The sequence below is a fragment of the Phacochoerus africanus genome, chromosome 15 (genome assembly GCF_016906955.1).
Source record: "Phacochoerus africanus isolate WHEZ1 chromosome 15, ROS_Pafr_v1, whole genome shotgun sequence".
In the NCBI taxonomy this organism is placed as follows: Eukaryota; Metazoa; Chordata; class Mammalia; order Artiodactyla; family Suidae; genus Phacochoerus; species Phacochoerus africanus.
The window spans coordinates 39,264,415-39,292,270 of record NC_062558.1 but is presented as its reverse complement, the minus strand read 5'-3'; the positions used below and the strand labels follow the sequence as shown (position 1 = coordinate 39,292,270).

Below are 27,856 nucleotides of genomic sequence, written 5' to 3'. Positions count from 1 at the left end.
CCTCCCTCAAGATACCTTTTTTTTTGTCTTTTTGTCTTTTTGCCTTTGCTAGGGTCGCTCCCACGGCATGTGGAGCTCCCCAGGCTAGGGGTCTAATCAGAGCTGTAGCTGCCAGCCTACGCCAGAGCCACAGCAACGCGGGATCCGAGCCGTGTCTGCGACCCACACCACTGCTCATGGCAACGCCAGATCCTCAACCCACTGAGCAAGGCCAGAAATCAAACCCTAAACCTCATGGTTCCTAGTCAGATTCGTTAACCACTGAGCCATGACGGGAACTCCACCTTCCTCAAGATCTTTAAATACAGCATTCGGCAGTGATACCTGGAGAGACATCAAGAGCTTATTAGGAGTGGGAGTGTATACAGATGTGTGTGTTTGTACACAAGCACACATTTCTTCTTATATGTGTGTTTATTGGCCCAAAAGACTGCACAGCCCTAATTGAAAACAAGAAAGACATTTTGATTTTGCAAATTACAAACTACAAAGAGTAAAAAATAAAGAACACCCCCCCCAAAAAAATGAAACGGAAAGGACGCCCACGGTTGCCGGTAACTAGGGACGGATGAAATAAGAAATATTTTCAGTTTTAGTTAAAATTTTAGAATTTTTCCAAAGTGCTTAAATGAGATAAAAAGAAAAAGGAGGTGGAGTGAGCTGGGGAGAGGGCACTGCCAATTCAGATGAAGTTAAAAATTTAAATCCTTGTCAAAAAATCCCAACAAATTGGCATTCAAAGCATGCTATTAATAAAAATGCTACTTTCAAAAAGATGGTTTGGTATAAACCACTTTCCTCCTTTATGCTCTCCCTTCCCCCTCAGGCATTTGGGATATAAAGACTGGGTTTGAATTTCACTTTTGCCATTCACTAGCCGTGTGACCTCGGACAATTCACCAAAACTTTCTGATCCTCAGTTCCCTTACCTGTAAAATGGGGATAGTGACAATACTTTCTTGTGTGAACTGGAGAAAACTCAGGCCTTAGGCAGAACTCACAAGGTCCTCAGAGGCCAAGAAGACTTTGTAAATTAGCGAGTGGGCCCAGTGAACCCTGAACAATAAGAAGAAACATCTGTTTATAAGGAACACTGTTCCCAAGCTTCCCCCCTCCAGGAAGGTGGGCTCAGTGTGGCCCAAATGTTCTATTTATCAAAGAAGTACTGAAAATCCCCATACTTAGGTGTTCTCTCAGTTTTTAAGTGTTGGCAAATAATTCACTTTTTTTTTTTCCCCTAAAACACGGGTAAATCAAACAGAACATATTCTGCAGGCTATGCTTGGCCACAATCCTTTGGTTTGCATCACTCGCCTTAAAGAGGAAGAGAAAGAGATGATTTGCACACCGGAAAGTTGTTCTTTTCCATTCTGGCTTTGGGGATGGGTGTCTTGCTGAAGGCAAGAGGCAGTAATAGGATAGCTACCCTGATTGAATGCCTACTCTGTGCCAGACATTATTCTAAGCCTGTTACATAAAACAATGCATTTAATATTTCCAGTATCAACTCTATTTGGTCACAAAGCGATTACATAAACTGGCCGAGAGTCCACTTTTGGCACCGTTTAAGTCATTGCTTAAAAATCCTGCTCATTTCAGCCAGCAGTTCCCTTAGAGACTAGAAATGAAGGTTGATCACCCCACCCCCTGGCCCAACTCCACCTTTCCTGATTTTTCCTTTAAGGACCCTTAGGAGAGGGGAAAAGTGCTCCTAGTAGAGGGATAGCAAGTGACACTCCCACCCCCACCCAGCCAGGTGGGGAAGACAACTGCGTCTTTGGGGGTCAGAAAAATGAGTGAACAATCATTCAGGTTGGATGGAGTGAGGACTGGCTGAATGGGTTCTGTTCTTGGGGAAACCGAACTGCATAGACAACTTTTCCAGCGACGGTGGTGGGGGAGGAGGGGAGGGAGGTGGTCTTTCTGACTTTTGAGCTCGTCTTATTAACCCTTTATGAGCTTCCCCTCGTCCAGTGCTCCCACATCTAAGGTCAGAGCGCGCGCGCGCGCGCGCGCGCGTGTGTACGTGTATGTTTGGGGGCGGGTTGGTGGGGGGAGGGAGTTGGTGATCGAGGGTCACGCGCAGGTGGCTCTGCCGTGGTGGTGGCGGCGGTCGCAGAGGCAAAAGCCGAAGGAGGAGGACGAGAGGCGTCAGCCCGCCGTCGCTGCGGGCAGGTAAGGTGGGGAGGGCGGGGGCTGCGGGGAACGGGGCGGGGACTTTGGGGGGTTGTCGGGGGCGGGGAGGAGGACATAGGTTGATGTCTCCCGGAGTGGGGCTGCTGGAGCTGGAGGATGCGGTAGAACTGAGGGTGGGGCGAGGACAGAATTGGAAGGTGGGGAGAAGGCACTGGAAGGCGGGATCCGACTGGAATTTGGGGGGCGGGTCCCTGAAAGGGTGCGCTAGTGGCAGCGTCTGCGCGCGGAAAACAGGTGGTCGCCGAGCGCTCCAGCGGCCTCTGGGGCGCAGCGCCTGGTGCCTCTGGCAGTGTCCCTCTTCCCTAGGCGGCAGGGGGTTAACACCTGGCCTGGGTGGCCATGCGGGTTGGATGTGAGCCTTTTCCAGCGGCCCCAGGGATTGCCTCTCCCTCCTTACGCCTTGGTCAAGGGTCTTTCTAAGGGATAGGAAGAAAGGAGATGCACAAAGTGCTGTTATCTGGATGCTTAAGAGACAGTTGGCATCTGCCAGTGTGTGTCAGATTTTTACCCCCATCTTCACTCCTCACCCCAGGGATGGTGGTTTTCCTAGCCAGAAGGGTCTTCCTGGCCTCATCCACTGACAATGTATTTTTATTTTTTGTATTTAAAAAAAATTAAAATACAGTTGCTTTTCAGTGTTGTGCCAATTCTGCTGTGCAGCAAAGTGACACAGTCATACCTTTATACACATTCTTTTTCTCCTCTCATCCCCTATCAGGTTCTAGTCCAAGAGACTGGACACAATTCCCTGTGCTGTACAGTAGGACCTCATTGCTTGTCCATTCTAAATGTAATAGTTTGCATCTACTAACCCCAAACTCCCCCTTGGCAACCCCAAGTCTCTTCACATTGTCTGTGAGTCTGTTTCTGTTTGGTAGGAAGGTTTATTTGTGCCATATTTTATTTTATTTTATTATTTTATTTTGTCTTTTAGGGCCACACCCATGGGATATGGAGGTTCCCGGGATAGGGACTGAATCAGAGCTACAGCTGCCAGCCTATGCCACAGCCACAGAAATGTGGATCCAAGCCATGTCTGTGATGTACACCACAGCTCATGGCAACACCGGATCCTTAACCCACTGAGTAAGGCCAGGGATTGAACCTGTGTCTTCATGGATCCTAGTCAGATTCTTTTTCGCTGAGCCATGACAAGAACTCCCATTTTGTGCCGTATTTTAAATTCCACATATAAGTGATATCTTTGGTATTTGTCTTTCTCTTTCTTTCATTTAATATGAGAATCTCTAGTTTTATTCACATTGATGCAAATGGCATTATTTCATTCTTTTTATGGATGAATAGTTGTGAATATATACCACATCTTCTTAATTCATTCATCCACTGATGAACATTTAGGTTGCTTCCATGTCTTGGCTGGACAACATCCTTTTAATTTCACCGTCTAAACTGGGGATTATAAACTCAGGTGCATACAAGGACCAGCAGATAAATAATGATCCCAGCATTTACCTGGTCCCAACTAGGTACCTGGCCTGTCTAGAGGGCTTTACATGTATTCGTTTACTTAATCCTCACAGTACCTCGAAGTTTCTCCATGTTAACACTCCCAGTTTGTAGATAGGAAAACTGATGAAAGAAAGCCTCTTGCCCACAATCACATAGGTAGGAAGTAGCAAGTCAGGACTGGATGGGCAGGATGGGTACAGACTCCAGGCTCTTAACTATTGCGCCGTGGGAGCCTAGGGACTGTGGGGCCAAGTGGAGCTCCAACAGGAAACTCATGTTGCCGGGTGGGATTGTGGGCCCAGTGTGGCCAGATCATCTGATTTCTTGAGAAGCTAGAAATTGGGGCACTTATTCTGACAATTATTTTAAACTTAACCAACGCTTTTTATAATGAAAAGTTTCAAACATAAAGAAAATAGAGCAACTGGTATAATAATTTTTAAATTTATTTTATTTTTTAACTCAATGCATTTTATTCATTTATTTTATTCATGATTTTACAACGATCATCACAACCCAATTTTATAACATTTCCATCCCAAACTCCCAGCCCATCCCCCAACCCCCCAACCTGTCTCCTTTGGAAACCATAAGTTTTTCTTTTTTTTTTTTTTTAATTTTTGCTGTTTATATTTTCTGGGCTTTTTTTTTTTTTTTTTTTTGTCTTTTTGCCATTTCTTTGGGCCGCTCCTGCGGCATATGGAGTTTCCCAGGCTAGGGGTCGAATCGGAGCTGTAGCTGCCAGCCTACGCCAGAGCCACAGCAACGCAGGATCCGAGCTGCGTCTGCGACCTACACCACAGCTCACAGCAACGCTGGATCGTTAACCCACTGAGCAAGGGCAGGGATCGAACCTGCAACCTCATGGTTCCTAGTCAGATTCGTTAACCACTGCGCCACGATGGGAACTCCGGAAACCATAAGTTTTTCAAAGTCTGTGAGTCAGTATCTGTTCTGCAATGAAGTTCATTGTGTCCTTTTTTTGGATTCCACGTGTAAGTGAAAGCATATGAGAGTGTTTCACTATCTGACTTCACTTAGCCTGATAATTTCTAATTAGCATAACATAGGTCCGTCTATGTTATTTCAAATGGAATTATTTCTTTTCTTTTTATGGCTGAGTAATAGTCCATTGTGAATATGTACCACATCTTCTTCTTCTTCTTCTTCTTTTTTTTTTGTCTTTTTGTCTTTTCCAGGGCTACACCTGCTGCATATGGAGGTTCCCAGGCTAGGGGTCTAATTGGAGCTGTAGCCGCCGGCCTATGCCACAGCCACAGCCACAGCCACAGCAACTCGGGATCTGAGCTGCGTCTTCGATCTACACCACAGCTCATGGCAACGCTGGATACTTAACCTGCTGATCAAGGCCAGGGATGGAACCTACAACCTCATGGTTCCTAGTCGGATTCATTAACCACTGCGCCACGATGGGAACTCCTGTACCACATCTTTATCCACTCCTCTGTCAATGGACATTTAGGTTGTTTCCATGTCTTGGCTATTGTATATAGTGTTACAATGAACATTGGAGTACATGTATCTTTTCAAGTCATGGTTTTCTCTGTATAGATGCCCAGGAGTGAGATTGCTGGATCAAATGGTAATTCTATTTTTTTTGTCTTCTGAGGAATCTACATACTGTTTTCCACAGTGGTTGCACCAATTTACATTCCCACCAGCAGTGTAATAGGGTTCTCTTTCCTCCACACCCTCTCCAGCATTTGTTGTTTATAGACTTTTTGATGATGGCCATTCTGGCTGGTGTAAGGTGGTATCTCATAGTAGTTTTGATTTGCATTTCTCTAATAATGAGTGATGTTTTTTGGCCATCTGTATGTCTTCTTTGGAGAATTGTCTGATTAGATCTTCTGCCCATTTTTTTGATGAGGTTGTTTGGTTTTTTGGTATTGAGCTGCAGACGGTGTTTTGGAGATTAATCCCTTGTCAGTTGATTCATTTGCAAAGATTTTCTCCCATTCTGTGGGTTGTCTTTTTGTTTTGTTTAGGGTTTCCTTTGCTGTGCAGAAACTTTTAAGTTTGATTAGGTCCCATTTGTTAATTTTTGGTTTTATTGTCATTACTCTAGGAGGTGGATCTGAGAAGATATTGCTGTGGTTTATGACAGAGAGTGTTTGGCCTATGTTTTCCTTTAAGAGTTTTATAGTATCTGGTCTTATATTTAGGTCTTTAATCCATTTTGAGTTTATTTTTGTGTATGCTGTTAGGAAGTGTTCTAATTTCATTCTTTTACATGTAGCTGTCTAGTTTTCCTAGCACCATTTATTGAAGGGGCAGTTTTCTCCATTGTATATTCTCACCTCCTTTGTTATAGATTAGTTGACTGTAGGTGCATGGGTTTAATTCTGGGCTTTCTATCCTGTTCTACTGATCTATATATCTGTCTTTGTGCCAGTACCACTTGGTTTTGATGACTGTAGCTTTGTAGGATAGTCTGAAGTCAGGGAACCTGATTCCTCCAGCTCCATTTTTCTTTTTCAGGATGTCTTTGGCTATTTTGGGTCTTTTGTGCTTCCAAATAAACTTTAAAATATTTTGTTCTAGTTCTATGAAAAATATCCTTGGTAATTTTATAGGGATTGCATTGACTCTGTAGTATAGTCATTTTGATAATATTGACTCTTCCAATCCAAGAGCATGGTATGTCTTTCCATCTGTTTGTGTCGTCTTTGATTTCTTTCATCAGTGTCTTATAGTTTTCAGAGTACAGGTCTTTTGTCTCTTTAGGGAGGTTTATTCCTAGGTATTTTATTCTTTTGGATGCAATGGTAAATGGGATTGTTTCCCTAATTTCTCTTTCTGATTTTTTGTTGTTAGTATATAGAAATGCAGTCGATTTCTGTGTATTACTTTTGTATCCTGCAACTTTGCCAAATTCATGGATGAGCTCTAACAGTTTTCTGGTAGAGTCTTTAGGATTTTCTAGGTATAGCATCACGTCATCTGCAAATCCATGATAGTTTTACTTCTTCCTTTCCAATTTGGATTCCTTTTATTTCTCTGATTGCCATGGCTAGGACTTCCAAAACTATGTTAAATAGTAGTGGCGAGAGGGGGCCTTCTTGTCTTGTTCCGATCTCAGCAGGAATTCTTTCAGCTTTCTACCATTGAGAATGATGTTAGCTGTGGATTTGTCATATATGGCTTTGATTATGTTGAGGTAGGTTCCTTCTATGCCCACTTTCTGGAGGGTTTTTTTTTTTTTAATCAGAAATGGGTATTGGATTTTGTCAAAGGTTTTTCCTGCATCTATTGAGAGGATCATATGGTTTTTATCCTTTAGTTTGTTAATGCGGTGTATTACACTGATTGATTTGTGGATATTGAAGAATCCTTGCATCCCTGGGATAAATCCCACTTGATCATGATGTATAATCCTTTTACTGTATTGTTGGATTCAGTTTGCTAATATTTTGTTGAGGATTTTTGCATCTGTGTTCATCAGTGAAATTGGCCTGTATTTTCTTTTTTTGTGGTATCTTTGTCTGGTTTTGGTGTCAGGGTAATGGTGGCCTCATAGAATGAGTTTGGCAGTGTTCCTTCCTCTGCAATTTTTTGGAATAATTTCAGAGGGATAGGTGTTAGCTCTTCTTTATTTTATTTGTTGTTGTTGTTGTTGTTATTGTTGTCGTTGTTGCTATTTCTTGGGCCACTCCCGAGGCATATGGAGGTTCCCAGGCTAGGGGTCCAGTCGGAGCTGTAGCCACCGGCCTACGCCAGAGCCACAGCAACGCGGGATCCGAGCCGTGTCTGCAACCTACACCACAGCTGACGGCAACGCCGGATTGTTAACCCACTGAGCAAAGGCAGGGACCGAACCCGCAACCTCATGGTTCCTAGTCGGATTCGTTAACCACTGCGCCACGACGGGAACTCCATCTTCTTTAAATGTTTGATAGAATTCACCTGTGAAGCCATCTGGTCCTGGACTTTTGTTTGTTGGAAGTTTTAAAATCACAATTTCAATTTCAGTGCTTGTGATTGGTCCATTCATCTTTTCTATTTCATCTCGGTTTAGTCTTGGAAGATTGTACTTTTCTAAGAATTTTTCCATTTCTTCTGGGTTGTCTATTTTATTGGCATATAGTTGCTTGTAGTAGTCTCTTATGATCCTTTGTATTTCTGTGATCTCCATTGTAACTTCTCCTTTTTCATTTCTAATTTTATTGATTTGAGTCCTCTCTCTTTTTTTCTTAATGAGTCTGCATAAGGATTTATCAATTTTATTGATCTTTTCAAAGAGCCAGCTTTTAGTTTTATTGATCTTTTCTATGTTTTTTTTTTTCATTTTTTTTCATTTATTTCTGCTCTCATCTTTATGATTTCTTTCCTTCTGCCAACTTTAGGTCTTGTTTGTTCTCTCTCTAGTTGCTTTGGATGTAAAGTTAGGTTGTTTATTTGAGCTTTTATCTTGTTTTCTGAAGTAGGCTTGTATTGCTATAAACATCCCTTTTAGAACTGCTTTTGCTGCATCCCATAGGTTTTGGAGTGTTGTATCTTTGTTGTTATTTTCTTCTAGGTATTTTTAAATTTCCTCTTTGATTTCTTCAGTGATCCATTGGTTGTTTAGTAGCATGTTGTTTAGTCTCCATGTGTTTGTGTTTTTTGCAGTTTTTTCCTTGTGATTGATTTCCAGTCGTATAGCACTGTGGTCAGAAAAGATGCTTGATATGATTTCAGTTTTCTTATTTGGGGCCACACCTCTATCATATGGACGTTCCCAGGCCAGGGGTCAAACTGGAGCTGTAGCCACTAGCCTATTTCACAGCCACAGCAACACGTGATCCAAGCCAGATCTGCAAACTACACACACAGCTCACAACAATGCCAGATCCTTAACCCACTGAGTGAGGCCAGGGATTGAATCTGCTTCCTCATGGATACTAGTCAGATTTGTTTCCACTGAACCACGATGGAAACTCCTGATTTCAATTTTATTAAAGTTACTGAGGCTTGATTTGTGGCCCAGAATATGATCAGTCCTAGATCCAGCATATTTATGGGTCTTGTTTTGTGTGCTCTTGAGAAGAATGTGTATTCTGCTGCTTTTGGATGGAATGTTCTATAAATATCTATTAAGTCCATTTGGTCTAATGCATCATTTAGGGCCTGTGTTTCCTTGTTGATTTTCTGTCTGGATGATCAGTCCATTACTGTAAGTGGAGTGTTAAAGTCCCCTGCTATTATTGTGTTATTGTCAGTTTCTCCTTTTAAGGAGAACTGGTAGCAGTCGCCTTATATATTGAAGTGATCCTATGTTGAGTGCATATATATTTACAATTGTTATATCCTTCTTGGATTGAGCCTTTGATCATTATGTAATGTCCTTCTTTGTTGCTTATAATATTCTTTATTTTAAGGTCTTTTTTTTTTTCTGATATAAGTATTGCTGCTCCAGCTTTCTTTTGGTTTCCGTTTGCATGGAATATTTTCTTCCATCTTCTCACTTTCAATTTGCGTGTATCCCTAGAACTGAAATGGGCCTCTTGAAGACAGCATATTTATGGGTCTTGTTTTGTATCAGTTCAGCCAGTCTATGTCTTTTGGTTGGGGCATTGAGTCCATTTACATTTAAGGTAATTATTGATATGTATGTTCTTATTGCCATTTTATTAACTGTTTTGGATTTGTTTTTGTTGGTCTTTTTTCTTCCCTTGTCTTGTTCTCTTCTGGTCTGGTTTGATGACTGTCTTTAGTGTTGTGTTTGAGTTGCTTTTTCTTATTTGTGTGTGTATCTATTGTAGATTTTTGGTTTGCAGTTACCCTGAAGTTTTAATATAGGAATACACACACACACACACACACACACACACACACACACACACACACACACAAGATTGTTTTAAGTTGTTGCTCTCTTAATTGCAAGTGCATCTCCAGTGTCCTGCATTTGTACCCTCCTCTTCTCATGATTTCTGATTTTGGTAGCATATTTGTGTATGGATGATTTCCTACCTTTACTATATGTATGCCTGTACTGGTGAGCCTTGTCATTTGTAATATTTTTGTTTCTATTTGTGGCCTTTTCTTTTCTACCCAGAGAAGTTCCTTTAGTATTTGTTGTAAGCTGGTTTAGTGGTGCTGAATTCTCTTAACTTTTGCTTGTCTGTAAAACTTTTGATTTCTCCTTCAAATCTGAATGAGAGCCTTGCTGGGTAGAGTAATCTTGGTTGGAGGTTTTTTCCTTTCATCACTTTAAGTATTTCATGCCATTCCCTTCGGGCCTGCAGAATTTCTGCTGAAAAATCTGCTGATAGCCTTATTGGGGTTCCCTTGTATGTTATTCATTTCTTTTCCTTAGCTGCTTTTAATATTTTCTCTTTAATTTTGGTCAGTTTGATTAATATGTATCTTGGGGTATTCCTCCTTGGGTTTATTTTATATGTTACTCATTGTGCTTCCTGGATTTGAGTGAGTGATTCCTTTCTCATGTTGGGGAAGTTTTTGGTTATTATCTCTTCAAATATTTTTTCTGGCTCTTTCTCTCTTTTTTCTCTTAGATCTCCTATAATAAGGATGTTGGTGTGTTTAATGTTGTCCCAGAGTTCTTGTAGACTGTCTTCACTTCTTTTCAATCTTTTTTTCTCTTTTCTGTTCCTCATCAGTGATTTCTACTAGTCTGTCCTCCACCTCACTCACTTGTTCTTCTGCCTCCTGTATTTTGCTGTTGGTTGCTTCTAACGAATTTTTTATTTCAGTTATTGTATTTTGCATCTCTGCTTATTTAATCCTTAAATCTTATATTTCTTTGCTCAGTGTTTCTTGCAGTTTCTCAGTCTTTGCCTCCAGTTTATTTCCAGTGTCTTGTATCATCTTCACTATCATCAGTCTAAAGTCTTTTTCATGGAGGTTGATAATCTCCAGATCACTTAGCTGTTTTTCTGGGATTTTTTCTTGCTCCCTTATCTGAGTCATAATTCTCTGCCTTTGTATTTTGTATAGATTTTTGGTATGGTCTTTTTGCAAACAATAGTGTTTTAGCCTCTCTTGCTTCTGATATCCGTCCCCCTTGGGGCTGAAGTTGGTACTGGGGCTTGCTATAGGCTTCCTGATGGGAGGGATGGTGCCTGCCCACTGGTAGGTAGAGCTTATTCTTATCTCTTTGCTTGGTGGGGCTCTGTCTCTGGATGAGATCAGAGGCTGCTGTGTGCCTGAGGGGTCTCTAGGCAGCCTGTTTGGTGATGGGTGGGGCTGCGATCCCACCTGGATTTTTGATTGGCTTGGGGGTTCTCAGCACTGATGGGTGGGGCCAAGTTTTTCCAAAATGGCCACCTCTAGAGGAACACACACTGATGATTATTCCAGAGACCTTTGCCTCCAGGGTCCTTCCTCCACAACAAGCCACAGTCACCCCCTGTTTTCCCAGAAGATCCTCCAAGAACTACAGTCAGGTCTGACCCAGATTCCTGTCGAGTTTCTGCTTTGCCCTGGGACCCAGTGCACATAAAATCCTATGTGCACCTTTCAAGAATGGAGTCTCCATTTCCCCCAGTCCCGTGGAGCTCCTGCGCACTGGCCTTTCAATGCCAAATGCTCTGGGGGCTCCTTTTCCCAATGCCAAATCCCCAGGTGTGGGGACCTGATGTGAGGCTCAGAACTATAGGTGAGTCTCTGTGATACAGTTACTTTCCAGTCTGTGGGCTTCCCACCCAGTGGGTATGGGGTTGCTTATATTGTGTAATTGCCCCTCCTACCCACTTTGTCTTCTGGAGTAGGATATCTTTTTTGATAGTTTGCAATCTATTTGTTTGAAGGTTCTTCAGCAGGGTTGTAATTTTCTTGCTTTTATGAGAGAAGGTGAGCTCCAGTCCTTCTACTCTGCCATCTTAATCCCATCTCAATATTTAATAATATTGTATGAGCCAAATAAGACATGTTCAGTGGCCATCTCTGCACTAAACACCTCTGGCTGTTCATTGTCCTCAACTGTGCCCTGGCTTTTCAAAGTGTGGTCCTGGCATAGCAGGGTCAGCATCAGCATCTCTTGGGAGCTGGTTATAAATGCTGAATATTATGCCCCACCACAGACATACTGAATTAGACTCTGGATTTTGATGAGACCATGAGCTCATCCATATACATATTAAAGTTTGAGAAGCACTGCTCTAGACCTTTTTGTCTGGACAAGTTATATCAGCCTCCCTCCCTATAGGTCTTCCTGCCTCCAGGTTCATAATCTTCTCCTGATGTTATAGTTGAATTTCTTGCCTTAATACCCTAAAGTTCAGCTCTGGACCTGGATAATTTAGTGGAGGAAGCATTTTCTTTAGGAAGGTTTCATTACATTACACAATAGAACTGGCAATGTTTGCTTCAGTCTTACCCTCTTGAGGGCCCTGAGCTGTTCCTTCTTGTAAATCTTAACAGAACTCTTTTGAAGATGAAATGAGGTAAGATAAGTAAGAGTATTTGCATATATTTTTAAAAGCAAGGACGTTTTCAGTTAAAAAAAATAACTGAAACTTGCTTAGGCAAAACAAACAAAGAAACAAACAAAAAGAGAATTTACAGCTTGAAGGCTCAGAAAAGATTAAAGGGGAAGATTTCAGGCATGGCTGGATCCAGGGGCTCAAGCAATGAACTTGATCCCTTTTAGGAGGCAGTAGGGGAGTGGGGGATGTGTGGCTCACCTAGACCAAATAGCATGAGATTGGGAACATGATGTGGTGTTTACCTAAAAAAAAGTGTGAATGAACATTTGTCAGGGAAGTTCAGAAAAAATATGTAGTTGGAAACTATATTTGTTATCATTTTTTGAGTTTTTGTATGATCTCTCTTAGTAGACTTCAAGTTCCTTGAGAATGGTGGCTCTGTCTTCCTCACCTTTGCATCCCCACAAGTCAGACATACTGCATATCACATAATGATGCTCAGGAAGTAGTGAATCAAATGTAATTAACTCAAGTAAAGTAGAGGTTCAGTCTCTTAGACACCAGCCTCAGGCAAGGAATTTCTCTCTCCCTTTGAGTCACAGTGGAAGTCACTGTTCTCAAGCTTGTAGGATAAAGAACATCACAGACTCTGACGTTGGTTGCCTTTGTTTTTCTCACTGCCACCCCTCAATTCAAAGTCATTTTGTCCCTTTGCAGGTGCCAAGTAGCTAGGAAAATAGGCCTAGCACGAGACAATTTCAAACTGCGCAGCATTTTATTATGCAAAGGTAGCAGGGTTTTTCTCAGCATGACCCCAGCAATAGTGACTGTCTGTGATTGCTACTTCAGAGCTAGGGAGGAAAAGTGAAGCTTTCAAAAGTATGTCAATCAAAGGGAGCTACTGATTCCCCATTTTCTTAGAGGCCAAGATTCTTTTGACAGGCAAAATGGTGATTGCCAGCAGCTAATAATTTGTCTTAAAAAAAAGCAAAACCAAAGTGGAAAAAGAAACAGACAAACAAACCTATAGAAAACAAACTCCTCCCAATCTGAAAATAAAATGAAAAGCTCCAAAATGAAAAAAACAAACCCCAACTAATCCAGAGCAAAGTAACAATAAAAATAGAATGTGGAGAAATCTGGGAAGCTCTGCAAAACTTTTTTTTGAGGTGGAATGCTTGGATTTCTGTTCTGTTGGTCCAACCTGAATGGGGGAGAGTGTAAAGAGTATAAATGAGAGGAACTCAGAAATATGTCTCCTATGAATTCCATCATTAGGGATTTTGATGGATTCAGTAAGCTCCTATTAAAAAGAACCCCACAAAACCATGCAAAAATATCAGCCACTCACATTTTAGTCTGAACTAGCCACTTTCTGACAGCTAGGAGTTGCAAACTCAATTGCTTTCAGGGTCTAGGCATGAACTGTCAAGTGCAGGAGGCCAGGCAAGGAAAGTACAAGAGTGGTAGGATGCAGTGATTTGCAGAACACATGTCTCATCTACAGGTGTTACAGAGCCCAAGTTCACACTGCTTACTGCATGACAGGCCAGTAAATCGAGGGATGAATTGTTGGGCCAAGGACTAGCAACTTTATTCAGAAAGCCAGTAGACCAAGAAGATGGTGAATTGTTGGAGAACCATCTCAAATCACAGAAGGAAAGGGAAGGGTGTGCTTTGGACTTCTCAGAAGATTTTGTTCCTTCTGAGGATTACTTGACAATAAAATCCTTCCTAGAGAAAAAAGAAAGAAAGAACAGTTTTACCAGAGTTAGAATTCAGTCTTCTTTAATGCTAAAAGGGAAGGGAGTGTGGGTGGTTGTTGCAAACTTCTTGGTGTCAGAATACTTTGTTCTTGCAGTTGTCCACCTAGGTCAGGAATATTCCTGTAAACCTCTAAGAGACAGGTGTTATTCTCTGGTCTGCAACTTTTTATCTCTGTATGATGGGAGAGTGTTAAACCTTGAAAGGTCAGAGCCTCAGACAATGGGCTATCCTGCATATTTCAGGCTGTAGGCAATATTTTTGACTTGTAACAAAAGCAACAGAATACAGAGGTTAAAGAAAAAGTGACAGATCCAACCTGAAGTCAACTTTGTTCTTCCCTATTCCTTGGGAGCAGCTGCAGCTCAGCTCTGGGCATTTATTACCACGAGAAATTACAGGCTAAATGTTATTGTCTTTGGGAGGGGGGAGACAGAAATTGGCAATCTAGATATTTTACATGAAATCTTTCCATTTTTAAAAAGATAAAAAATTTACCCTGTTTATTTACTAGTTCCTAACCTTTCGTCACAGCTTCTTTTGATAATCTGACGAAAGCCATAGAGCCTGGGAAAGTCATGCATACTTTATTTTTATTTAAATTTTAAAAGAAATTATAGTTGATTTACAGTGTTCTGTCAATTTTTGCTGTACAGCAAAGTGACCCAGTCATATATATATACCTTCTTTTTCTCACATCCTCCATCATGTTCCATCACAGATGGCTAGATATGGTTCCCTGTGCTATGCAGTGGAGTCTCCACGCATACTTTATTTTGTAGACAATTTCATAGAGCACCTCCATCCAGTCCACTGTGAAACTCAAAGTCAGCACTGACTCCTAATTCTCAGAATTAGTTCACGAGGACCCAGATGGTTTGAACTGCATGGATTGTTGTGTGGAATGCCTCCTCACTGATGCCCTGCCCCACCCCACCCCCCGCGCCCCGGCCCCCAATTCTCTTTCCATTTGGAAAACTTTCCTTCCTTTTCTTCTTATATTTTAATTTTTTTCTTTTTTTTTAATGGCCACACCCACTATAAAAAAAAAATGGAGGTTCTCAGGCTAGAGGTCCAATCAGAGGTATAGCTGCTGGCCAACGCCACAGCCACAGCAACATCAGATTCGAGCCGAGTCTGCGACCTACACCACAGCTCATGGCAATGCTGGATCCTTAACCCGCTGAGCGAGGCCAGGAATCGAACCCGCAACTCATGGTTCCTAGTCGGATTCGTTTCCGCTGCGCCACTGCAGGAACCCCTCTTCTTATATTTTAAAAAATTCTAGTAAAGTCTAATTTTTTCTTTTCTTTTTACTGCTGCACCTGTGGCATGTGGAAGTTCCCAGGCCAGGGGCTGAATCGGAGCTGCTGCTGCTGATCTACACCACAACCATGGCAACGCCAGATCTGAGCTCCATCTGCAACCCAAGCCTTGGCTTGCAGCAATACCAGATCCTTAACCCACTGAGTGAGGCCAGGGATTGAACCCAAATCCTCACAGACACTGAGCCACAATGGAAACTCCATGACTTAATTTTTGTGATTTAATCGTGTTGACACGATGCATGCATGTCATTTAAAAGTCAGATTATACATATTTATAACAAAATATTAATTTCCTACTTCTCTCCTAGTCCGTCCCTTACAAGCAACTACTTTCAGCTCCCTTAGCTATTTCTTATGGCATTTCACCATCTTTATACTTCTAATATTGATTTGAACTATTTCTATTTATTTCATTTGCTGTCACTCAATAATTAATTTATTGGGAGTTCCCTGGTGGTCTAATGTTTAGGACTCAGTGCTTTTATCACTGTGGCCCAGATAGAATTCTGGTCTGGGCACTGAGATCCCACATCAAGCTGCTGCATGCCATGGTCCAAAAAAAAAAAAGTAATTTATTAAGTAGGCCCCACCTGTTATGGGCCAGAGACTCTGCTGGGTGTTGTGGATAGAGGGATGAGCAAAAGCAAATGCAATCCTTCCTTTAAGGAATTTTTCACTAGCAGAGGTTTTGTGATTAATCAAAGAATCACACAAAAATATGTAAAAGTGCAGCTGTAGTTAGTGAACCCAGGCAAGGTACATCATACTTTGAGAGAGCCTGATAGGGAACTTTGACCTGGTCAAGGAAGTCAGAGAAGGCCTCCCAGAAAAAAAGATGCTTAAACTGAGATCTCAAAGGTGAGCCTGTGGGGAAGAGGGGACGGAGGAAAGGAAAAGCATTTGGGTAGAGGGAACAGCATATACAAAGCCTTATTGAGGAAGGGAGCACGGTGGATTTCAGAAACCATTTCCCTGGCCACTTGAAACTACATTCTTTAATTAAATGAACCTTCGCAGCAGTGACTTGGAAGAGAGGCATCGTGATGAAGTCCTGGGTCATGGGTTCAAATGTTTTCTCCCTGACCCATTAGCAGGGTGCTCTTATGCAAAACCCAACTTCTCTGAGCCTCAGTTTTCTTTTTCTTTTAATTTTTAAATTTAAGAATAGTTGATTTACAATATTGGGTCAATTTCTGCTGTACCTCACTTTTCTTATGAAATGACATAATTCTTCTTTTTTTTTTTTTTGTCTTTTTGCTATTTCTTTGGGCCGCTCCCATGGCATATGGAGGTTCCCAGGCTAGGGTAAGTCGAATCGGAGCTGTAGCCACTGGCCTACGCCAGAGCCACAGCAACGCAGGATCCGAGCCGCATCTGCAACCTACACCACAGCTCACAGCAATGCCGGATCGTTAACCCACTGAGCAAGGGCAGGGACCGAACCCGAAACCTCATGGTTCCTAGTTGGATTCGTTAACCACTGCGCCACGACGGGAACTCCAAAATGACATAATTCTTATAAAATTTTGTTCCGTGCCTGCCCCGCATTCAGTGGTTAAAAAATGTTTGTGGAACAGTTCCCCTGTGGTGCAGCAGCTTAAGGATCTGGTGGTGTCACCGCAGTGGCTTGGGTCACTGCCATGGCACGGGTTTGATCCCTGGCCTGAGAACTTCCACATGCCACGGGCATGGTGGAAAAAAATGCTTGCTAATATTATCGCTATCATTTTTTTCCGTCCCTGTATAACTATCAGCTGATAGAGCGACTCTAGGCCAAACCCTGAGGTTGTGAAGGCCAGTGTAGACGAGGAGGCCAGAAAAGCTTTGGTTTGAGCTAATGACCATATCTGATGTCTTTGGATCACAGTGAAGAGAGAACACACGGGTTTTGAAAGTTACCCCAAGCCTGGCATTTCTCTGGCCTGCAGCCTTTAGCCCTTATACTGTGAAGCCCTTCAGAGCTGTGTGAAACATTACTCTCTGGGCAGGAGGCAGAAAGTGGATGTTTTGGGGACAAGCTTGCCTAGAAAGCACCAGAAGACTACCTCTACCTCCAAGGCTCAGAATCTTGGGAGCCTAACCTTCTGCCAGGAAGCTGTGTTGGTCATTCTCTTCCTGTCTTGGCTTGGACCCTAACAATCCACTTTATTTTGACCTTGCCCCCGACCTTGGTGGACACCCTGAATCCAGGAGACAGGGTGTTTATGGTTTGTTCCTATGAAGATGACGAGGGCGTGATGTGGGCTTTAAACTTGAAGGGAGACCAGCAGCCACCTCTCTCTTCCCCTCTTTCTCTGTGTCTGTCTGTCAGTTTCTTTGCCTTCCTGTCTGTCCCTGCCTCTGACTATCAATCTCCATTTTTCTCTCTTTGCCGCTATACTTCTCTATGTAGCAATCTTTTGTTTCTGTCTCTCTGCTTATCTCTCATTTCCCTCTGGACCTCACATTAAGTTCTCTCTTTTCTGGCCATGCCTATGGCATGTGGAAATTCCTGGGCCAGGAATCCAACCTGTGCCACAGCAGTGACCCAAGCCTCTGCAGTGACAATACCAGATCCTTAATCTGCTACACCACAAGGGAGCTCCAAAGTCTCTTTCTCTTTTATCTCCCTGTCTCTTTCTCTCTTCCTGGCCTCCCCCGTCCCTTGCCACGGTACCTTTCCCATTAGCTCTTATTTAGCATTCTATGACTTTGTGAAAATATTCCTCTCTAAATGAGGCCATTTTTAATCAAGGGCTTAGCTAACATCATTTTTGTATTTTGTATATGTGGGCGGGGGTGGGGGAGAGTTAGCTGGCTTGCATTTTGATCTACTTTAGTCAAGATAGCCTTTTTATTAGCAAATTTGTGCAGATTGGTTTGCAAGATGTGAGATGTGACTAAAATACTAAATTCCTGCACCATCAAAGCACTAATGGATTGGGAAGGTAAATTAGAGAAGCATGTTCTCCCATAGGAATTACACTGACATTCAAAATTAACTTTTCTTAATTCTGTGGCCACTGCATTACACGCTGGCTTTGAGGGGGAGCATTTAAATCCAGGTTCTTGGTGAGGCTCTAACAGACAAGAATAACAGTAATTAAATTAGAAGGCAACAATTGTCCTTTGGTTACTTCCTGCCAGTTTTCTTCCCTTGGGGAATATTAAGGAGATGAAGTGTTTTGCAGAGTCTTGACAAAATTAAGATTATCAGCCTTCATGGAAATGAGCAGGTCCAGAGATAATTCAAAGTGTTTAGAAAAAAAAAAATAGGTAACTTGGGAAGAGTTTTAAGATTTTCCTTCCTTTCTCCCTCTCCCCTTCCTTCCTTTCCTCTATCCCTTCCTTCTTTTATTTCTTCCTTCCCTTTCCTTTTTCTTCACTTTTCCTCCCCTCTGTATTATATGTGGGTCAGTAGCCTGCTGTACTTGAATCTGCAGTGACATTCAAGAAACCTTAGTTCAATCCTGGCTTTGCTACTCACCAGCTGTGTGACCTTGGGAAAGTTATTCAACCTCTCTGGGCTTCACTTACCTCTTCTGTTGAATGAGGAGTTTTGGACAAGATGACCACTAACATTTTTCCCAAATCTAAAATTCTGACACACACACACACCAACAAATATTTAATTTTTAATTGTTTGTATTTGTTTCTATTGTAGATAATAAGACTTTTGTATGCTTTTCTTTTCAGTTAGCATTTGCATGTGTGTGTGTGTGTGTGTATGTGTGTGTGTGTCTTTTTAGGGCTGCACCCATGGCATATAGAGGTTCCCAGGCTAGGGATCAAATCAGAGCCATAGCTGCCAGCCTGCCCCACAGCCACAGCAGCAGTGCCAGATCTGAGCTGCATCTGCGACGTACACCATGACTCATGGCAATGCCAGATACTTAACCCACTGAGTGGGGCCAGGAATTAAACCTACGTCCTCATGGATGCTAGTCAGGTTTGTTACCACTGAGCCACAACGGGAACTCCCTCAGCATTTTCCCCTAAGCATGTCTGTGTCCTTCCTCTCTTCCTGAACAACATTTTTAATGGGCATATAATATTTCACCAAGCAGCTGAGTTTACATAACCACTCCCTGACTGGTGGCATGTTGGCCGATGCCAGCTTTTTCCTGGATGCTGAGTTAGAATGACTCAGATTTGCTTAAGGCTTCTGGTTGCATGGTTTTAGAGCTTGGAGAGAGAGAATTGGGGTGCTGCTTCACAGCAGCACCACTGGATGAATCTGGACAGCAGATATGTTTTTTTCAACCAAAAGAGTTTTTAAAAATAATTTTAATTCTCACTTTAAAAAAAATCTAAGAGATCTCATCTAAACATCAAGATTTCCAACGTCTCTTAGAAATTTAAAAATAATCCCAAGTAGCCATCTAGTAGCCAGGCTAGTAGGTGGTATTGAGGAGCAACTGCCTTTTCATTGGCAGTGTCTTCTTTGTCCCAGACCCACGAGACCACCTCTCTTGTTTGAGTTTGAGACCTCTGGTGAGTTTTACTGCACTTGAGCAGAACCTTCAGCATGGCTTGTGACATGCTGAGCTTTTTCCTCTCAGAACAGGACCTAGTAAATAAATCCTGGGCATTGTGCCATGTCAGGCTGTTTTTACAGGTGTTGTGGGAATTCTGTGGCTGAATGTCTGGGCTCTGCACTGTTTTTAGTCATTTGTGCTCAGAAATGAAATCACTGCTCAGATGCTGCCAAGCTGGACAATCGCTTATTTCTTTTTCTCTGTGGTTTTGTATGTGTTAGGTCTATGGCCTTCTGAAGTCTTAATTCAGGAGCGTGGCCAAGCCATTCACAGTTAGACCCTCCCTGGCACATATTGGAGTTGTAATTATGTCCTTACTGGTGTGTGTTTCCACCACGGCTGGGATAGTGATGCTCATCAAAGAGTCCAAGGGTGTCACCGCTGTCTCAGTCCCCTTACACTTAAGTGAGCCATGGGGCTAGATCTGGCCAATGGTTTATGAGCAGAGTGTGTGTCACCTCCAGGCTTAAGTATGGGGAAGCGGGAATGAGTTCTCTTTGTGCTTTTTTTTATCCCCCCTGCTGTGTGAATTGTGAAGGCCTCATGTCGAAAATGTGGAAATCATAGTACCATTTTCACATGGACTTCTAAGTTACCTGGACCCACAGTGGACACTGTGCCAGGGAAGAGTCAACATTTGTTGTATTAAGGCCCTGAGATTTTCATGTATTTGTTATGGCCGCGTAACCTAACCTAAGCCTACTAATGCATTCTCCATTAGAATCAATGAGGAGGGACTACCCAGCCATGTCTACAAAAGCTTTTGACAGATAGGGCTCAATGAATATTATAGAATAGACAAAGGAATAAATATGGCTCCCAACTCTTTTTCCTCAAAAGATGGCATGTTAGATTGGAAGGACACCTTCCTAGGAAGACAAAGAGAATGTTTACTGAGTGATGTCCATTGTGTCATTTCTTTTCCCCATTTAAAGATGAGGAAAATGAGGTCCATGGAAGTTAGGCAGTTTGCTCAGGGTCATAGAACTATTTAGTACATGGTTCTGCCAGAATGCTTCCTATCCATCTTTTCAGATGTCTTCAGATTTTTTTTTTAAGGCTACACTGCTTGTCCAGTTGTCATCCATCCATCCACTCATACAACCATTCATCCATCCATATATCCCATCATCTACCCAAAATCCATCCAAACATCCATCCACATGCATTTATTCATCCAGTTATCTTCTCAATATCCATCTGTTCGTCAGCAAATATTTTTAGGGTGACTAATCTATGACAGGCCCTGTGCTGGGGTTCTGGGGGTCCAGCAGGAACAAAACAGATTCAGTTCCTACCCTCCTGGTGCTCTCAGTCCAATGAGTAGAGGGAAATTTCTCCTTAGTGGCTACTGACATGGGATGTTGTAATAATGTTTAGTGTAGTCAGCTGAGCTCTTTAGCTGATTTTATTGTATTGGTTTTCATATCCTCATGGATAAAATAATGCTGCCTTGTTTTTATTATTATGTATAAAGTTATTAATTAATTCACCAATGTTTATTGAACACTTACTATATGCCAGGCACCATCAGGTGTGCACAAGATTCAGCTTACTCCCCAACTCCAGAGGGCACCACTTACAGTGTATTCTATGTGATCCTGGAGTTGCACAGTACAGTGGGGCTATGTATTTGTCACTGTCCTGAAGGGGTCCACAGCCTAGCATGGTGATGAAGAGCTTGGGCTCGAGGTCTGTACAGTCTGGCCTTGAGTCCCACTTCTGCCACTGACTGGCTATGCAAATCAAGTCATTTCACCTCTCTGTATGTCAGTTTTATCTGACATAGAATAGGATAATAAGGATAGAATAAGGATAATAAAAACCATTAGTTCAGAAGATTGTTATGTAGCAAAGAGTTCACTTAATGTGAAAGTTCTCAGAATAGTTCCTAACATATAGTAAGTGCTCAGTGAAAAGACTAGTGATCAGCTGAGGTATATCTCTCACTTGGGGGCTTTCTTCAACAGTTTTTCATATGGGGAAACTAAATCAGGAGCCTGACTGAGCCTAGCCTGATATGATCTGCTAAAGCCAGAATCTAAGATAAACCAATTAGTGACTACCTATTAATCTAAAGGGTATGTGATTTACCTACCCAAGCTGACACAAATCAAGTAGAATAGAGAGTCTGACTCTGTATTTGATGTTTGACAACCAACAGCTTTCAAGCCCCCTCCCTCCCCCTTCCCCCTTCACCCCATATCTGAGCAAGCCAGTAAGAAATCCTCAGTGCTGCCTTTTTGGGCACTGATGGGGAAGTTCAACTGTGTGTGTAGGAACTTTCAGCTAGTCCCATTCCCTAACCATTTTAAAACTCAAAGCCATCATTCCTCTCTTTGGTCAAGCCATTCCAGACCAGTTGGGTGTCTGCCCTGTTTTCCCCAGAAAGTCTCATTTCATTAATAGTGAGTCTTTGTATATACTCCTGGTGCATGTTGGTGTCATCCATTTGATATCCAAACCAATTTTGGTTAACGTATTGATTCTACCCTTCATAGTCAACCACAAAACACAAATGCTCATTGGGAGTGAAATTTGGAAAAACCAAATATAATGGAGATGCTAATTGATTTGAAGAAGATGACCCAGTGATTCCACTTTGCGGACACTAGTGGAGAGAATATATTCACATGGGCCTGGGGAACAGCTCAATGAACCATGATACATCCTGGCACAGGCCACTGGGGAGCCATTAAGAAAATTATATAGGTTGGTATGTATGTACAAGGGTAGATTCGCTAAACATCACTAAGTGAGAAAAGCAAGATGAAAAATATGTTAAGTATGTTTATGGTCTCTTTAGAATTAATTTTTCTGTATGGTGTGAGGTAGGGATTCAAGGTTTTGTTTCCTTTCTTGTCCTTATGGACAGCCAACTTAATCAGCACCATTTATTCCAATGACCCTTGCAAAATGCAGCAATGCTTTTGTTGTAACTCTAGTGACTATATACTGCCAGACCTCACCTTATTGCACTTAGCAGATGGTGCCCTTTTTTTTTTTTTAAACGAATTGAAGGTTTGTGGCAGGCCTGCATTGAGCAAGTCTTTGGGGCCATTTCTCCAAGGGTGTTTGGTCACTTCATATCTTTGTGTCACATTTTTGGAGTTCTCACAATTTTTCAAACTTTTTCATTGTTACTATATTTGTTACAGATCTGTGATCAGTCATCTTTGATACTACTATTACGACTTGCTGAAAGCTCAGATGATGGTTAGATTTTTTTAGCAATGAAATATTTTTAAAGTAAGGTCTATACATTGCTTTTTTTAAAAGACATAATGCTATCACACACCAATAGACTGGAGTATATTAAAATATAACTTTTTTTTTCTTTTTAGGACTGCACCCACGGCATGTGGAGGTTCTCAGGCTAGGGGTCCAATCTGACTGTAGCTGCCAGCCTACACCACAGCCACAGCAACTTGGGATTGGAGCTGTGTCTGCGACCTACACCACAGCTCACAGCAGTGCTGGATCCTTAACCCACTGAGTGAGGCCAGGGGTCGAAGCTGCAACCCTGTGGTTCCTATTCAGGTCTGGTTCCGCTGCACCACGATGGGAACTCCTAAAATATAACTTTTATAACTTTGGTTTCTGGGAAACCACAAAAAATCACGTGACTTGCTTTATTGTGATGGTCACTTTATTGCTGTGGTATGAAACTGAGGTTGAAATATCTTCACATGCCTATGTGTGGGGTCTGCTTCAGGACTTTACTTTGTCCCCTCAGCCTATTTGTCCTTGTGCCAATATCACAATATCTTAATAACTATAGCTTTAAGTAAGGTTTGAAATCTAGGGGCATTAAAGGTTTCTGATTTTCTCCTCCTCTTTCTTCTATATTGCTTGATTTTGTTAGGTTCTTTGCATGTGCATATAAATGTTAGAATCTAGTAGATTTTTTGGGGGGAAAGGCTATACCTATGGCATGCAGAAGTTCCTCTGGCCGGGGATGGAAACTGCACCACAGCAGTGACCTGGGCCATTGAAGTGATAACACCAGGTCCTTAACCCATGTGAGCTACAAGGGAATGCCAGTAAATTTTGATTGGGAGTCCAGTGAAGCCATAGATCATTTTGTAGAGAATTAAAATCATAACAGTCCACAGACACAGGACATTTCTTTATTTACATACTTTTTTTTTTTTTAACAGCCACACCTGTAGCATATGCCTTTGATTCCAGGCTAGGGATTGAATCTGAGTGGCAGCTGCCAGCTTACAACACAGTCACAAAAAGGCCAGATCTGAGTTGCATCTGCAACCTATACCACAGCTCATGGCAAGGTCGGATCCTTAACCCACTGAGCGGGGCAGGGATTGAACTTGCATCCTCATGGATAGTAGTTGGGTTCATTTCCCCTGACCACAGCAGGAACTCCTATTTATGTAAATATTCTTAAACTTTGGTCTGCCATGTTTGTAGATCTCAGTGTTGAAGTCTTGCTGTCTTTTGTCAGATTTGTTCCCAGGTTTAAAGCATCTTCTACTTCTATGGTAAACAACAATGCCTTTCAAATTTCCTTTTTCTATTGTTTGTTGCTAATGACAATATGTACAGAAGCTGCCATTTATGTTAACCTCCTCCGTCCCAAACTTTTTCCATGACTTAATAGATCTGTGTAAATTCATAGGAAAAAGCCTGGAAATGTACACACTGAACTGATTAATATAGTAACTTCTGGGGAGAGGAAAGCGGGACTAGGATTCCTGGGGAAAGGTGGTATTCAAGATGGGCCTTACCTCATCTGTCATGTTTTAATTACTATAACTAGTGGAATGCTTTAATGTATTTAAAAATCTATTACAGGAAAAATGTAAATGACCCATCCTGAAGCCTGGATGGGAGTATGTGTGTGATTGATGAGCTGGGAGAGGCAAGGGACCCCTCCTCCCTGCGTCAGGAGGGTGCCTGGATGGGGAGTGTGATTAAAAACACAAAAGCCTGATCAGTTGGGTTGTCCTCTGAAGAAGGACTGTGTTTACTGAGGATCTATAGAAGTGGGTCAGATTGATCAATGTATGTGTCCAGGACTGTCCAGAAAAGAGAGTTTCCAGATCTATAAGCAAGGGAAATTGCTTGTGCATCAGGCCAGCTCCTAGAAAGGAGGGACTCAATGTTATGATAGCCAACTGGCTCTTTTTTTTTTTTTTTTTTTTTCCCACAGCTGCACCTGTGGCATATGGAGGTTCCCAGGCTAGGGGTTGAATTGGAGCTGCAGCTGCCAGCCAATGCCACAGACATAGCAACATCACATCTGAGCCACATCTGTGACCTATGCAGTTTGTGGTAACACCGGATCCTTAAGCCACTGAGCGTGGCCAGGGATCGAACCCACCTCCTCACAGACACTCTATTGGGTTCTTAACCTGCTGAGCCACAGTGGGAACTCCTTCAGGACCACCTATGATGTCTGTCTTAGGCTGATTCCCCCCACCCAAAGGCAGACCCTGAGACAAGGGTTTCAATGCAAGGAATTTATGCGGCTGGTGATTCCACAAAGCACTAGTAGAGGAGGGAACTGAGACAGGGAAGGGCAGTGAGCAGTAGGGTTTTGCTGAGGGCATTGGTGGGACTGGGTAGCACATGCTTCAGCCTTGCTCCTGGGGTGCCAAGTTGTGTGGGTGAGGATGTATGTGTCCTTCACTCACACCAGTTGTCACTAAAGGGCTACTACTGGGGGCATTGTCTCATTGACACTTCTGACCTGCTCCACACCCTGGCTTAGCATGCTTCAGTGGCCAGAGAAAGCCCTCGCAAAGGAGCACAGGTGTTAACAGAAGTTGTCACATCAGTGTGCAAGGGATGGTGAGAGTGACCAGTGTGCCCTATGGCTGCAGGTAGATTTGTAACAGGAAGAAAATGTGCTTGGTGAAGATGAGCTTTTGTTCCCTGAGCACGTCTGGTTCTCAGCAGCAATCAATAAGTTGGCCCTCTGATTTCTACATTACGCTTTGCCAAGTTTGGCTGCTGTGAGTTGAGACTCTCCTCTTGGGGGAGTACATGGCAAAACTGGATTTCCTTACAGAAACCCAGATCCAGTTTGGAAACCAAAGAGTGAAAAATTGTACCAAGCAGAGACCATGAATAAGCGAAGTGGGCAGGAGGAGGAGAATGCTCAGGAAGTGTTTAGCGTGGTGCCTGGCATATAGTATATGCTCAATAAAAACGATTTACAACAGCAGTAGCAACTATTTCTGGGGACAGCTTTAAGGTGAAAGTGGAACCAGAGTGTAACCTATTGAAAGGATGCCAAAGAGATTAGAAAACTAACCAGGAAAAGGTTAAGAAAGAAATCTCCTTGCTTAACCCTGGCCTCTTGTACAGACCTGGTAATTAGGATGACAGTCATTTTCTATTATTAGCAGCAATGGCAGTTTCGTAGCGGGTAAGGTTAATTGGTAATATGGGTGTGTAACATCTTCCTATCAGGTATTTTACATGCCAGTAATTAACTTTTCTCTTCCTGGGGTGGGGGGCCGGGGGGCCATTAATCATTTTTCTTCTTGGTGTTCTGCTATCAGCATCTTTCCATGTTGCCTGCTGTGTGCGACACATTGGCTTAGACTCATTAGAAGGACCAACACAGAGGAATATAAAAGCGAGTCATCGTGTCTGTGTAGCAAGAGAAAAGTTGACTTTCTATTCATGTGGCTGAGATGAGATCTGGTTTACCCATCAGGCACTGTGAGGTCAGTGCTAGGAGCTTATGAGCCTTACAAAAGCCCATGCGAATATTTGCACCCTAAAAAGAAGAGTAGCCTCTGAAATATGAAGTGAAAGCCATAAAATTGAGAAAATATTTTATTTTATTCTTTCCCTAGAATTACCCGAGGTATAATTGACAAGTAAAAATTATGAATATACTCAGGTTGTACAATGTGATTTTAAGGTGTACAATGTGATGATTTAATATATGTATACACTGTGAAATGATTAACTCAGTTAAGGTAATTAACACACCCATGACCTCATACTGTTACCTTTTATTGTGGGTGTGATGAGAACCCTTAAGATCTACTCTCTTACCAAATTTCAAGCTGGACAGTACAGTAGTAATCATTATAATCACCGTGTGGTTTATTAGCTCCCTAGAACTTGTTCATAACTGAAACTTTCTATCCTTTGACTAATTCTCCTCATTTTCCCCACCCCCCAGCTTCTGGCAATCATCTTTCTCTCTGGTTCTATGAGCTATGGTACGTAATTGAAATTGATGTATGTTTCATTTCGTGAAACACTGTACACTTGGTAACATATGTCAGCTAGTCAATGAAACAGCCAGATGAAGAGGCTTCTGTCTCAGTGGAGATGGGATGTTACCACCCTCCCAGCATGTGGAGAGGGAAGCTCTCTGAACCCTGGGTTTAGGACTTTTATGGAGATTCCATCAAATAGGCATGATTGATTAAATCATTGGCCATTAATAATTTTTCTTTTTTGGTCTATTTGTCTTTTTAGGGCTGCACCTGTGGCATATGGAGGTTCCCAGGCTAGGGATCTAATCGGATCTGTAGCCGACGGCCTATGCCACAGCCACAGCAACACGGGACCTGAGCCACGTCTGCGATCTACACCACAGCTCATGGCAACGCTGGATGCTTAACCCACTGAGGGGGGCCATGGGTCGAACCCGCAACCTCATGGTTCCTAATCAGATTCATTTCTCTGTGCCACAACGGGAACTCCGGCCATTAATAATTAACTCAAATCTCCAGGCTTTCTTCTCTCCCTGGAGGTTGGGATAGGTTTGGGGGCTGAAAATTCCAACCTTCTAATTATGTATTGATCTCCACCCCCCTTCTATCCTGAAGCTCTCAGGGAGGGGGGTTGGGCTCCCCCTCCCCCGCCCCCGTTGATTCAAGCACTTATCACTCCAGAAATTCCAAGGGTCTTAGGTGGCGGGAACTGGGAACTAAGCCCAGATATTATAACAAAAGATGTTCCAACACACACCTATCACTCAGGAAATGATCAGAGTTTTGGGAGCTCTGTGTAAGGAACTGGGAACAGAAACCAAATACATATTTTGTATTATACCACAGCCATTAACTATTCCAGTGACCTTAGGTAAGTCGCTTGACCTACCTGATGCTCAGCCTCTGGTGTATACCACGGGATCATAAGAGTTCCTGCTTCCTTGGTTGCTGTGAAGACTGAGTTAATGCACATGGAGGATTCA

General features: G+C 42.4%; 1 protein-coding gene across 1 annotated transcript in view; it reads left to right on the top strand.

Moving 5' to 3' along the window:
* The first annotated feature begins 2,069 nt into the window (after positions 1 to 2,069).
* Positions 2,070 to 27,856, top strand: part of RPH3A (rabphilin 3A) — a 293,276-nt gene continuing 267,489 nt past the window's right edge. The window contains exon 1 of the mRNA XM_047760895.1: positions 2,070 to 2,175. The gene's annotated coding sequence lies outside the window, so the exon portion shown is untranslated. The remainder of the gene's footprint in view (positions 2,176 to 27,856) is intronic.